This window comes from Peromyscus californicus, unplaced genomic scaffold (genome assembly GCF_007827085.1).
Source record: "Peromyscus californicus insignis strain IS unplaced genomic scaffold, ASM782708v3 Scaffold_15__1_contigs__length_86483966, whole genome shotgun sequence".
Classification (NCBI taxonomy): Eukaryota; Metazoa; Chordata; class Mammalia; order Rodentia; family Cricetidae; genus Peromyscus; species Peromyscus californicus.
In genome coordinates, this window is record NW_026294447.1 from 44,637,983 (window position 1) to 44,651,912 (window position 13,930).

A 13,930-nucleotide genomic window follows, 5' to 3' on the forward strand; every position below is an offset into this window, starting at 1 on the left:
CACTTGTTGCTCTGGCAGAAGATCTGGATTTGGTTCCCAGCACCCATGTGGCAGCTCATGACCACCTGTAACTTCACTTGCAGGGGATACATTGCTCTATTCTGGCCTTCTCAGTCTCTTGCACATGTGTTGTGCACATACACTCAACAGGCATACACATATACACAGTACATAAAAAAAAAAACAATAAATATTTAAAAATAAGATTGATCAAAAGGGGAAAAGTTGGAAAAGTATGTGCAGTATTTCTCATAATGAAGTATATTTGGATAAAGCCTGCTGCAGTTGGGTAAGTTTGATTCTTTTACTTATTGTTAAAAATTTTTGTTTTTATACAATATAATCTGATCACAATATTCCCTTCCACAACACCGCTCAGATCCTTTTAACTTCATGACCCACCCACTCCATGTTTGGTCTTTCTCTCCCTATTAAAAACAAAACAAAACAGAACACAAAAAGCAAACAGAAAAAAAAACCCACAAATACACACACGTACACACCAAAAAACAAAACAAAACAAAAAAAACCCAGAGAAACCAAAATTTTCAAGCAAAAGACCAATAAAACAAAAAAGTGACCAAATAAAGCTATATGAGACAAAAAGTGTCTACAAAAATGCCATTGAGTTTGTTTTGTGTTGGCCATCTACTATTGAACATGAGACTAACCCTGAACTGTGATCAACATATCCAGTAAGACTCCATTGGGGAAGACTACTGTTCTTTTGCATGCAAGTACCTGCTGCAGATAACTTCTTGGTTAGGGATGGGAACCCATGTCCATCTCACCCTTTCAGGACTGGAACCCCTTCTGGCTTCAACCTGGGATGGGTCCACGCATACAACCACAGTCTCTGTTAGTTCATATGTGTATCAGTCCTGTTGTGTCCATATGTCTCTAATTGAAGTCTCCCATCACCTCTGGCTTTTACCATCGGATTCCTCTGGCCTGCAGGATGTAGCATTTTCCAAATGTATTCACCTAAGAAAAAATTTCAAAGCTTACACAATGGGGATAAAAGAAATTATATTTAAAAAATGATGACAGTACATTAATCTAAGATCTTACATTAAAATTAATACTTAGACTTGCACCTGACATGCTGAGCATAAACCTGTGACTAGGGAAACCAACAGGGATAGAGATGTTTCTGTGCCCATCTGAGGATACTGTGTGCATGCTTCTAGGAGGAAATAGCGAAAAACTCTAAGAAACTACCCGAAGTAGGATAATAAAACCGGTGTCCCAATGTGGTGGTATTGTGTTCCCCAAAATATTGTGCACCCTAATAAACTCTGGGGTCAGAGACAGAACTGCCACTAGATACAAAGGCTAGAAAATGGTGGCACTCACACCTTTAATCCTAGCACTCCAGAGGTAGAAATCCCTCTGGATCTCTGTGAGTTCAAGGCCACATTGGAAACGGCCAGGCATGGTGACACACGCCTTTAATCCCAGAAAGCGAGCCTTTAATCTCAGGGAATAGTGGTAGAAAGCAGAAAGGTATATAAGGCATGAGGAACAGAAACTAGAAGCATTTGACTGGTTAAGCATTTGGCTGGTTAAGCATTTGGCTGGTTAAGCTTTTAGGTTTTGATCAGCACAGTTCAGCTGAGAGTCATTCGGATATGAGGACACAGAGGCTTCCAGTCTGAGTAAACAAGATCAGCTGAGAAGGTGGCCAGGTGAGGTTAGCTGTGGCTTGTTCTGTTTCATCTGATCTTCCAGTGTTCACCCCAATACTTGGCTCCCGGTTGATTTTAGTAGTAAGAACTTTTAAGACTCCTGCTATATCCCAACATTCCCAGTGATTGCACTTGCCCAAAGTCATTCAGTCTGGTGGATTAGGGTAATCTACTGAGGAACAGGAAACAATTACTTGAATATAGGAATAGCTTTCATGCAAGCATGGAAAATGTTAAGTGATGTCCATGTCATGTATCTGTCCCACACATACTAGAAGGACATAGATCAAGAGAGCTTATTTATTAGTAGCTTCAAATTTCTCTTTGTTCAAAAGAGATATCACCTATTAATATATAAGCATACATATCAAATAGAAGCAAATAAAAAGTCTAAGAAATAACTAGCCCAGACATCAGACCCACTTTACTATTCTGCCATATCTCCTTTCCCACTGACATCATTACTCATGATAGGGTCTGGAGTTAATTATCTAGTTGAAAAAGATAAAACTCAAGGATGCAAGGAGAATCTAGATTTGATGAATACCAACATTTCTACTTTGTCAGAGAAAATACATTTCTCTTTTGTTATCTACATTTGGTTCTCATTTGTTTTTTATTAATATTCAGTAAATATTTGGGAAATTTTCCAGAGAAAATGAGTTTTATCAGTAGGCCATCAAGTTGAGGAGATTTTTATTCATGTAAATGTATTGATATAAAAGATTAGTATTTGGCTGGAGTGATGGCTCAGTTGTTAAGAGTACTGGATGCTCATTCAGAAGACCCTGGTTCAATCCCTGGTACCCACTTGGTGACACACAACTATCTGCTAGTCCTGCCAGGGGATTCAAGGCCCTTTGCTAGCCTCTGTGTGCACAGAGAGTGCTTGTGGAACACAGAGATAGAAAGCAAACAATCATATTAATAAAATAAAAAAAATAAATCATGAAAGAAAAAAATGGTGTCTACCCCTTTAGGAAGTCATGGAATGCTTTTGCTTTGACTGACCAAAGTCAGTAAAAGTGGAAAAACCCTATGAGCAATATGTATATGTGTGTGTATGTGCACATGTGTGTGCATGTGTGTGTATGTGTGTGTGCATGTGAAAAATCAGTCATATTTTCTCTTCCTGGCAATTAACTTCGTTGAATCTTACTTCTATAATTTATTTAATTACTTAGTAATGAATTCTTCACATCTTCAGTGCTTAACAAAATTAAGTAACAATATACTTCAAATTTTGACTTGGTATCTACTGGAAAGTTTTCAAGAATTATTTGCCATTCTGCCCAACTTCAGATTGATAATAAAATTGGCAAGTTCTTTTCTAGATATGATCTAGAACAAAAGAAAACTGGAAATTTATAGTGGGCAATAATTGATGGCCTTATCAAATATATGTAGGTCATGATTGTCAACGGAAGCAACTTAATGGTCTATCGGTTGGTTTCAAAAGAGCAAATGCTAAAGGATCATGGCTAGACGTGCTTGCTAGTCAGATTTCTGCTCTTACTACCTCGCCTGGTTGTTCAGGATGTACATAGGAAATTCTCAATATTTGTAGAAGTCACTATTTCCCAAGTACCTTGACTATGTGCAGTAGCAACAGTTACATTGCTTCTGAGAAACTTGAAAAGTAAGGAGGTTGAAAGGATACATTCTCCTTTTGGAATAGCTCCTATAGAGCTTTGAAAATATAAAATTGAAGCTCAGGTAGAGCATGAACAAAATGTATATTCTGACAGGTTTTTTTTGACTTGTTTTTGCTTTTGGTTTGGGTTTGTTGTTTTTTCTTCCTTTTAATAATTTAAATTTATTCTTTCATATATGTATCAAATAATGAATTTAAATATATATATATATATATATATATATATATATATATATATATATATATAAAACCTTCTCTTATCCCTCCTTACATTGTTTTTTGTTTGTTTATATTTTTTGTGGTGTGTATGTTTGTGTGTGTGTGTGTGTGTGTGTGTGTGTGTGTGTGTGTTGTGTGTGTGTGTAAAGGGTATCTGTAAGGTAAGCCAGCTTAAAAATCACAATATGAACAAAGGTTTCCTTGAATTCTTTATCCTCCTTTCTTTACCACCCATTAGCTGTACATGTGCACTAACACAACATCCTTTTTAAGAGGTTTTGAGTAGTAGAGTTAGAGTAACTAGAAATGCATGTCTACCCATTGATTTATGTAATTTGTAAAACTGATATCGATAAGATGATTTTTGGGCTATACCACAAACATCAGTCTAGGATAATAAAGGCTAAATAAGCATATTCTAACTTGTGGATATCTGAGTGTGCTCCAAATGACTTGAATAATTACTGGACAGAATAAGACTTTGTAAAGCCAGGCTTGATTTTGTGTTTTATATTGTGTGCAATGTATTTGGTATTCTGCAGCTACAAAATTTTAAATTACAATCTTGTTTACTCTGGATTTGTTTAGACGAAACAATGATGTTTTACAACAAATTGTAAATATCACCTTTCAGTGGTTTTAATGAAGCTAATAAGAGATATGAAAATTTATCCACTTTGTGTAGCAACTGGGAGAATTGTTAGGACTAAGACATATTAAGATAATAAAACTATCTTAAATATGAATGTTTGGAATATTAGAAATGAACACACATTCTTGATTGCATTCATATTTGACTGATGACATTATTTCTTACATTAAAAAATGTGTGTGTGCGTGTGTGTGTGTGTGTGTGTGTGTGTGTGAGAGAGTGTGGTGTATGTGTATGTGGTATATATGCATATGTATGTTTGGAAGCTGGAGAATGGCATCAGATATCATTTTCTATCGTTCTCTACATTTTACTTTGAGATAGGATCTCTCCCTGAACCCGAATCTTGTGTTTTTTGCATAGTCAGCAGGCATCGTACTCCCGAGATCCTCCTGTCTCTGTCCTTCTGGGTCCTGAGGATACCGACATTTGTGAGAGCATGGACCCCTGTGACATGCGTTTGGGAATCTGAATGCAAGTTGCTAAACAAGTGTTCTTAACTAATGGGTAATGTCCCAACCTATACTTTACATTTTTAATATAATGGTCCACATACAAAGGGCATTTATTAAACTTTAATAAATACATCTTTGCTTTAACAATATACTTGATAGAAAGCTGTTACTTTTTTTTATGTTTTTTTAACCATTGCCATACTTTTAAAAAGTGAACTATGCCATTAAAAAGACTTAATCATCTGTTGTCATGCCTGTGTACTTCTGTACTTATGATAGTCAGTAAAGCTAGAGGGAGCTTTTGAAGTTCCTGTTAAAAATTAAAATAGTAATAATAACAAGAACATGATGTGAGATCTACATTTATAAAGACAAACAGAAATTAATTTTTGGGTTCTATGTTTTTTCTTTGAAAGTATAGATCATATACATACACATATATACATACATATATATACACATACACACATATACACAGATAAATAGTCTCTGAGTACATAATCTTCATCTGTGTGCTGCACATTCATTTTGGCAAGCTACATGAAACTTTGCCCACATACATCTGGACATACTCAGGGCTCGTCATGTTGGAGCAGAGAGCTGGGGGTGGAATCTGTTCTGCTGTCACTGGCTTTTGACATTTGTATCTGTGCCATCGCTTTAGATGGAGAGCATTTGAAAATAGTTCGTGGACTGGTGCTTGAGATCTAAAGCACACTGACACAACTCAGTGTACATGAAAAGGAAACGTTTCGTTCTTTGCTGGCGGTTTACATGCCAAATGTTTCAGACATTAAAGATAATGATGCCAAGTGTTCAGAGAACAAAGATTGGTGGAGTCATAGTAAACATGGGTATGGGAGGGCATTTGGATTTTAGATGCTAAAAACAATGAAAGCTTGAAGTTATATTCTCTGTGAATTATAAAGCAACATCTCTCACTGATGGTCTTGTGATGACCCAAGAAAAAGCTTGCCAGAAAGGAAATGTACAGGGATCTGTTACTCACAGTGTAGAAAAGCATCTGCCAATTTCTTGCAGAAACAGTAATTAGGAGTTGCCACACATTTTAACATTAATTGTGGCACCACCACCCTGTGACCACAGTCGTCTGTAAAGTATGAATGATGGGAGCCAAAAGTGGAAAGGGGGAGGGAGGGGGAGGGAGAGAGAGAGAGAGAGAGAGAGAGAGAGAGAGAGAGAGAGAGAGAGAGAGAGAGAGAGAGAGAGAGAGAGAGAGAAACTGTCTTTAAGGTGATAGCAGTGATGTTATCTTTTAAAAAATGACGAAATTCCAATCTTGAATACAGACATATTACAGGCAGAACAATTCCTCAAAGAAAAGAAGTTGAATAGAAAACATGTAACGTTTTTAGGATAAATGCTGATCCTTCTCTCATCTTCTCTCTTCAAATGAGATAGTACACCATCTGCTCTCCAAGTGGTTATTTCCTATCAAGCTAGATTTCTGCGTGGCCTCCTCCCTCTGTTTCTGAGTTTTCAGATTGGCCCTCTTCCGGTGAGTCACATCCTTTCTTTAAATGTTTCCATATTTCTCCCTTTCTCTGCCGCCTATGTGTGTGTGACTCTTTGTTAAGCATTTCAAAATATTACACATAACATAATAGCTTCTCTGTATCTAACACCTTTTTTTTATTTTTAGGACTTAATGGTGTTCAAACAAATAACATCTTCCTCAGTACAGTATCAAAGTGTTTATTTGTTTAGCAGGTTGTAGAGTTGCATCATCATATGTACAATGTTAGAATGAGGGCCTTGGACTTTGATTCTGCAATGCTTAATCCAACTCGGGGTTTTGGCAGTATCAGTTCAAAGCAGCCTTCAATTTATAATCACATATTATTGTATCATTGTCATTTTAAGAACATTCTGTATATTGTCATACGAGCTTTAGTATTACTCATTGGTATTCATAATTATATGCTGATTAGGTCAGAATCTGGACAAATCTCCCTCTTCCTTACCTTTACCCATCCATTCCCTTGCAATTTTGTCTCATAATTAGTTTGCTAGTTCTTGTAAACTTTGACCTGTGAGTCAAATTCTGATAGCTGTCTTTTTGTAAATAAAGTTTTATTAGACTACACCCAAGCTCATTTACTTTCACACTGACTATGGCAGAGTTTGTAGCAACAGCTCAAATTGGAACTTATTGGTATCCTATTTGAAATATCCAGGGACTTCCTACTTCTGTCAGTAAAACGCTCATGTTCCTAACCTCGATTTGTGGGGCTTGTTGCTGCTTCTGTGTCATTTTTTCAGCTACCTACATAATAGAGCTTCTAGCTACGAACAATTTTGAATAAGTTTCCACAGTATCCCACACCATATCACAAAAAGCTAGTGATTCTGATTGAGCGTGTTAGGTTCCTATCACTGTTATGTCATGAAACATTAAATTTCTATCGCTTTCTAGAATTTCTCTATTGCTTCACTCCTTGTCTAAATTACTTCCTTATTTATGAGCACCATGCAGTCCCTGGCATACAGGAGGATTTAAGAAATATACATCTAGCAAACAATTAAATGCAATATTATATATATATATATATATATATATATATATATATATATATATATATATATGCTGTTCACATGCTCAAAAAAGAAAAGGAAAGGGACTACAGAGATAGTTCAATAGTTGAGAGCACTTGCTACTCTTACAGAGGATCTGGGTTTGGCTCTTAGTACTCACATCTGGTGACTCATAATGACAACCTCTTCTGACTTCTATTAGTGTACTGCACTCATTTGGTACATACACTCAGGCCACACATATACCTATTCACACACACACACACACACACACACACACACACACACACACACACACAAATACTTTATTATTTTAAAGAAAAGGAAAAAAATTCATATCTATATGAAGTTTATTCTGAAAGAAAACAGGTGGGAAAATATTGAAGGGAATCGTCGAATGTCCCAGGAATGGTTGAACGGACACATAAGTTCATTTGGATATTTGTTAAATTTCGGTAAGCAATGTCATAAAGCCATAGGAAATAGTGGTATAGTGACTATGTATATGTGTTGTTTCATCACATGAAGAAGTTAGGAAACAATTCTATAGCTGTATTTCTTGTTCTGATTGTTAACATACTTAGTACATAACTTCACATATCTTGGTATTTCTGTATTCATGTCCTATTTCTGGTAATGATTATGAATTACCCACTGTTATTGTTTAGATATGTATTTTATTAGTATTACTTTTATGACTGCTTATCTAGATCCTGTTTTATAATATATGAAAAGTATTAATTAATATAAAATATACTATGTATGTAGTATATACTATGGCACTGTATTACTGAAATATTTGTTTTATTTTACCAGTCCCTAAAGTTCTATAGCTATAAGGTCACCTGGACTACAATTGAGTAAGATGCCCAATGGGATAAAATACTACCAGAACATTAGTGTTTAATTTTACTCAATATTACCTAGTGTTTGAAACTCCAAAAGCAATTTAGATATTGGGATTCCACTCATCATTAAATTAATAATTCTGTAACAAATATTTATATGTTCTACTCAAATTCTGTTTAAAGGATGATTTCAATGTTCTTGTTAGCATTAATTTTGTTGAGATAGTTCCTGTTATGGCTTTTTACAAAGTCCTTCATTACAACTAGATGTATTTTCCACCATTTCCAAGAAGAAACGGATTGGTAAGCATTTGTAAATAAACAAAAAATAAAACATTTGCCGAAGAGAGGGTTTTGGAGTGCTGGCAGAAGAGTCCTAGTGCATTTCAAATGTCCTCTGACTAACAAGAGTGACCTGAACTCTTGGTTGTGTAACTAGCCCATCCCTCCACAAGAAGCTTTACCAATGACTTCAGTAATCAGGTAGAAATGTTTTTCTTTTCATCTCACCCAGAATGATCACAGGAAGGGCTGCCAGCGCTCTTTTCCTAACTATAACTTTGTAGCACTAAGTGTCTAAAAGCAAATAAATGTGGGACATTATGTGATTCACATAAACAACTTGACTGATCCTGAGAAAGGAAAGCCCTCCTACTGTTCTCAATGGTTATGTGACAGGATAAACCTTGTTTGAACTGTTTGAATGCATATCCCCTTACTTCTGCCTGGTGGGATTCAGAGTCACCCACTAGGCAGGGTTAACTAATGACTGAAATGAAATCCAGTCATTTAAGAAAATCTCAAAGGCTTCCTGGGGTTAGACTGGGAAGATGTTACTAAGAGTAGGGTTGTACTTCATACTTTTGCAGTGTTTACAGAACCTGTAACACAGTGGAGCATGATTAATGAGGCTCTTCCAGCTCTAACCTCAGCATAAGACCACACTTGTCATGTCTACAGATCAACCTTTATCACCCCAATAACGACAGAAATGTAAACCAGAACCTAGTCATTTCCAGAGGGGTAACCCTGACTTTCATCCTCCAGTAAGCTGCAGGGTTAAGGAGGAAGCATTTTCATTTTCTAAATGAGATCGACACCTTTGTGTTGTGAGATGTTTTCCCCTCAAACAGTTTTGTATCAGTCATGTTATTCTATATAAAGAGAGTGTTATAAAGAGAGCTTGCTAAAAATCACTGCCCTCTCATAATGGCTGAGGTATCTGAGGCATAAGGTCATTAAGTAACTTTCCTGAAAATATAACAGTTTGGGAACTTGTTTGATAGTAGAATTCAGTTCGACTCAATTTTATTATTACTTTCAATTAGGATTCAAAATGATAGGCTTCATAATGACAGTCATACCTCTACACATTCTTGTATTTGTTCTGACTCACTCTTTCCCTCCCCTTCTGACTGTTGTTTGTTCCCTTTCTAATTTATAATATACATAAGCATATATACTTTAGACTTAAACTACACTGACATTTTTTTTTTTTTTTTTTTGAGACAGGGTTTCTCTGTGTAGCTTTGTGCCTTTCCTGGAACTCACTCCGTAGACCAGGCTGGCCTCGAACTCAAAGAGATCCTCCTGCCTCTCATTGACATGTTCTTATACCTAATTACATCCTATAAGGCATTAGCCAAAGAACCTGGAATTTAATTAGTAATTTTTCCTAATATCTTCAAACTGAGTTTCTACCTTCATCCCCAAAGTAATATGAAACATAAAAGCAGTATGATTTTTATCTATAGGTAAACCTTTTTCATTCTTTCAATAAAACAGGCATTCTCAAAATCTTCATAATTATGTTTTCTCTGTCCAGCCCAAGAACACACCTTTTAAGATGTGCTTCCCTCCTGCCTTTCACTGGGGTTGCTTCCAGCGGAAAATCTGATAGATGATTCACAGGCCCAGTAAGCAGATCTAGTCCTAAACTCCTTCATCCTAGTAAGTTTTTTGAGGCTTGAAAACCAAAGTCTTCTTGGCTGTACAAAGCCATTAAAGGGTATGCCAACTTGATTTTTACTGCATCTTTGGTTGGAGAAAAAGGAACAGAGAAAACTAACCAGGACCCATCCTCACTGACTGGCCCTGTGTCTGGTGTCTTGACACTCCTGGTGTGACTAGCCTGATCTGTGTTGTGAATCCCTTTGTACTGTTGAAGGTAATGGGGATTCTTTTTCCTGTAGATTTTCCTCAAATCTGCACACACAAGCATGATGACAGCTACCCAAATGTAAAAGACATGACACACCCTTGTTGGATTCTCTTCCTTTTCTTGTAGTTAAATTTGTCAGGTCATTTTCCTGGTGAAATGACAGATTTATCTTTTCCAGACACCACAGTGGAAAACATGAAGAAGCAGTAACTTTGGTGGCTTTGGTTATTTATTTTATGGTTGCTCAGAGCTCTGGAGCTGTCACCATTTGAGTAAAGAAAGGCCCTTGATCTGAGTTCCTTGATGGACAAGATGTTGTCCTTATTTTTCCCCCTGGCAACAGTCTGATTTTCTTCTTAAACCATCTGTTTTTTGTTTCTTATTTTGCCAGAAGAGAAAAAGAAAATTTTGACATTCTCAGAAATTGATATTTACATTGCTCTAACTGGACAGAGGTAAAAAAAAAAAGATGCTCAATGCATGAATATATAAAAGAATTAAGCTTCTTTGTGTGCATGTACTTCATAATTCTGATCAAAGGTAGCATGTTGCTAAGACACAACCATCCATTGTCCTTTGACCCTAGTAAACAGAGATTCCTGAAGTTGCAATAACAGAAGAATTTTTTGTCATTGTGTCTGGGTGTAGATAGTAACACAAAAGCAGAAAATTTCTTTGCATGTGGATTGGCAGGCCTTTTTAAAGAAATGTTGTCTTTTTGAAAGTAAATACAACGTGAAGGATAAGTCATTTTGAACTTTGTTTATTTTTCCTCTGAATTTTGCAAACCACATGGATGGATTTAATAAAATTTCTGATCACCTGCTGCTCTAATGAACTTGAGAACCGCAGGCAGCATTATTTAGATTTGCTCATTAGTTTGCTATTTGTACTCTACCCCCAATACCTCACTTACCACTCTTAAGATTCAACCTTATACATCAGTGGTGAAAGACAACTTAATGATCCTCCAAGATTAAATAATCATAGATATTGACATCGTTCTTCTTAGTGGTTTAAAAAAATTCCATGTAGGCATAGTTCATATCATACAACTCGCTGTTATTAAGCGTACAGCTCAATGATTTTTTAATGAGCTTAACAAGTGATGTGTCCTTTACCTTGAATCATTTCAGAACATTATCACCATAATATTGTGACCCTCCATATACTTTTAATATTGCTTTCATTTATTCCTTGTGGATTTCCTACATGTATACGATGTGTTTTGGTCTTATCCCTCAGTCTAGCCCACCTTTCCTAAAATCCCCCCAAAACCTTCCTCCTTCCAATTTCATGGCCTCTTAATTTTTGTGTGATTTAATTTAGTTTGGTGTCACAATGAGTCCAATTAGTGTTTTCCATGTGTGTACGGGGCCATGCAATGGAGTCCACCCCCAAAGAAAAACGACTCTCTCTCAGGCAGTCATGACCTGCCTTTAGTGTCTCATGTAAGGATATGGTCTTCTGCCCTCTCCCCCATCCATTTAATAATTTCTACTGTTTGGATCTTGTGCAGATATTGTGAAGACAGCCATGTCTCCATAGTTCGTGCCTGCAAGAGCCACCTCATTTCCACAAGAGAGCATTTAACGTCACTCCTTTCCGTTCTTAGTCTCTTATTCTCTTTTGCTCCCTCTTGTATGCTATTTCCTGAGTCATGTTGGTGGGGGGACACACAGGGAGGGAACTGATGCATCCAGGTGTGAGCATTCCATAGTCATGTATTCTGGGCTCTTAGACCAGTTATAATTCCCTACATTGATGGCTGCCTACTGCACAAGGAATCCTCTCTGAACAGAGCTGAGAAAAGCTCAGGTCTATAGGTATGTGCATAAACATTAGAAGACAGTACGAAAATCTGACCATGTGGCAAAGTAATAAAAGGAGATTTCCTGCTAAGTTCTATGACCTGCCCAGCGATTAGCTGTTGAAAAGGTTTACAGTTTCCGTTATGAATTCCCTCTTGTAGATCAGGCCTCAAATCTAACAACAACAACAACAACAACAAAAATGGTTGGTTATCTCCACAAGAGTCATGTTGCTATTGCATCAGTGAGTGCACCTTCCTCCACAGGTCTATACTGTAACATATAGAGTCTAGGAAACTAGAAAAGAAACACTGGGATGGGGGTTATGAATGGAGGAGGGGAAGTAAAATGGAGATGGGGCTACCAGGTGGACAAGTTAAAGAGGGAGGGGGCTAGGGATGTGGAAGAAATGGGGGGCAAAGAAGAGAAGATTAAACAAATGTTTCATTTGCTTGAAGGTCTATGAAAATGTCATTTGGAAATCTGTCTTGCAACCCAGTTAAAGATTTTCTTGGCCAGGCGATAGTAGAACTCATTCAATATGAAAGAAGGGAGGGTACCGGAGTTTCAATTTTTAATCTGAGATGGAGGAAATGAGAGGAGGAGGAGGTAGGAATGGGTTAGCCAGAACTAATGTGGTATGAAAATCCTTATGGTGATCTGATACTTTGTAAGCCAATTGCCATTGTTTAAGAGACGTTTTAATAGAGATGCCCTGAATGAGTGGACATTGCTGCTCCCAGAACAAAAGGGAAGTTAAATGAAACCTCTTAGTGCCAGTCATAACATACCTTCTTATAAGTTATTGTTCAGGAAGGCAATAGAGCTCTTCAAAGCAACAACGGCTATTGGCCTTGCTTTGAGTTGCCTACCATAACTAAATGTTAAGACTTTATTGTTGAAGACATCACACACCTTTGTTTCAGAGCAGAGAGAAATGAATCTCTAACTGACCTGAAAATTTCCTCCTTGCAGGCTAACTTTCACAGTGCTCCAAGAGGTACTGTACCAGTGGGTACTACTTGGTATCTCATTCTGGTTCTGGTTTGGGTTTACATTTTCTTTGTCATGTTGAGGTCCCCTTACCTTTCATAGACTCACCCCTATAATTTAGATAGTCATCTGTTAGACACACACACACACACACACACACACACACACACACACACACACACACACACACACAAAATATGGTGTCTTTTGCAGAATCCAGTTTCTAATTCAGAGATAATTAGAAACATTATGACAACCTTTGGTTTCACCTATAGGGTATGCTACCTCTGTCTCTGTGAGTTCATATGTGTTTTGACCGTGTTCATTGCCTTATTTCTTTCGTGGTCTCCCCCTGATCTGGTTCTTACATTCTTTTTCCTCATCTTCCACAGAGTTCCTGAGCCCTGAGGGGAGAAATTTGATAGAGACATCCCCTTTAGGGCTGAGTATTCCAAGGTCTCTCACTTCCTGTGTAACGTCCAGCTGTGTGTCTCTGCATTTGTTCCCATCTGTTGCAGGAAGAGTCCTCTCTGATGATGGCTGGTGGGATATTTATGTACTATGTGAAGATGTAGTGCTGTGATTGGTGTAATAAAAAGCTAAATGGCCAATAGCAAGACAGGAGGCATAGGTGGAACTTCCAGGCAGAGAGAGGAAGTAGGTGGAGGAATCTAAGCACCAGAGAGAGACAAGACAAGACAAGGAGGAAGCAGGATGGGCCATATGTGACAGAATGTACATTAATATAAATGAGTTAATTTTAGTTATAAGAGCTGGTTAGGAACAAACCTAAACTACAAGCCAAGCTTTCATAATTAATAAGACGTCTCCACATCATTTGGGAGCTGCCTGGCAGGACAGAAAAAGACTCATTAAAATGGCTGAATAAGTGA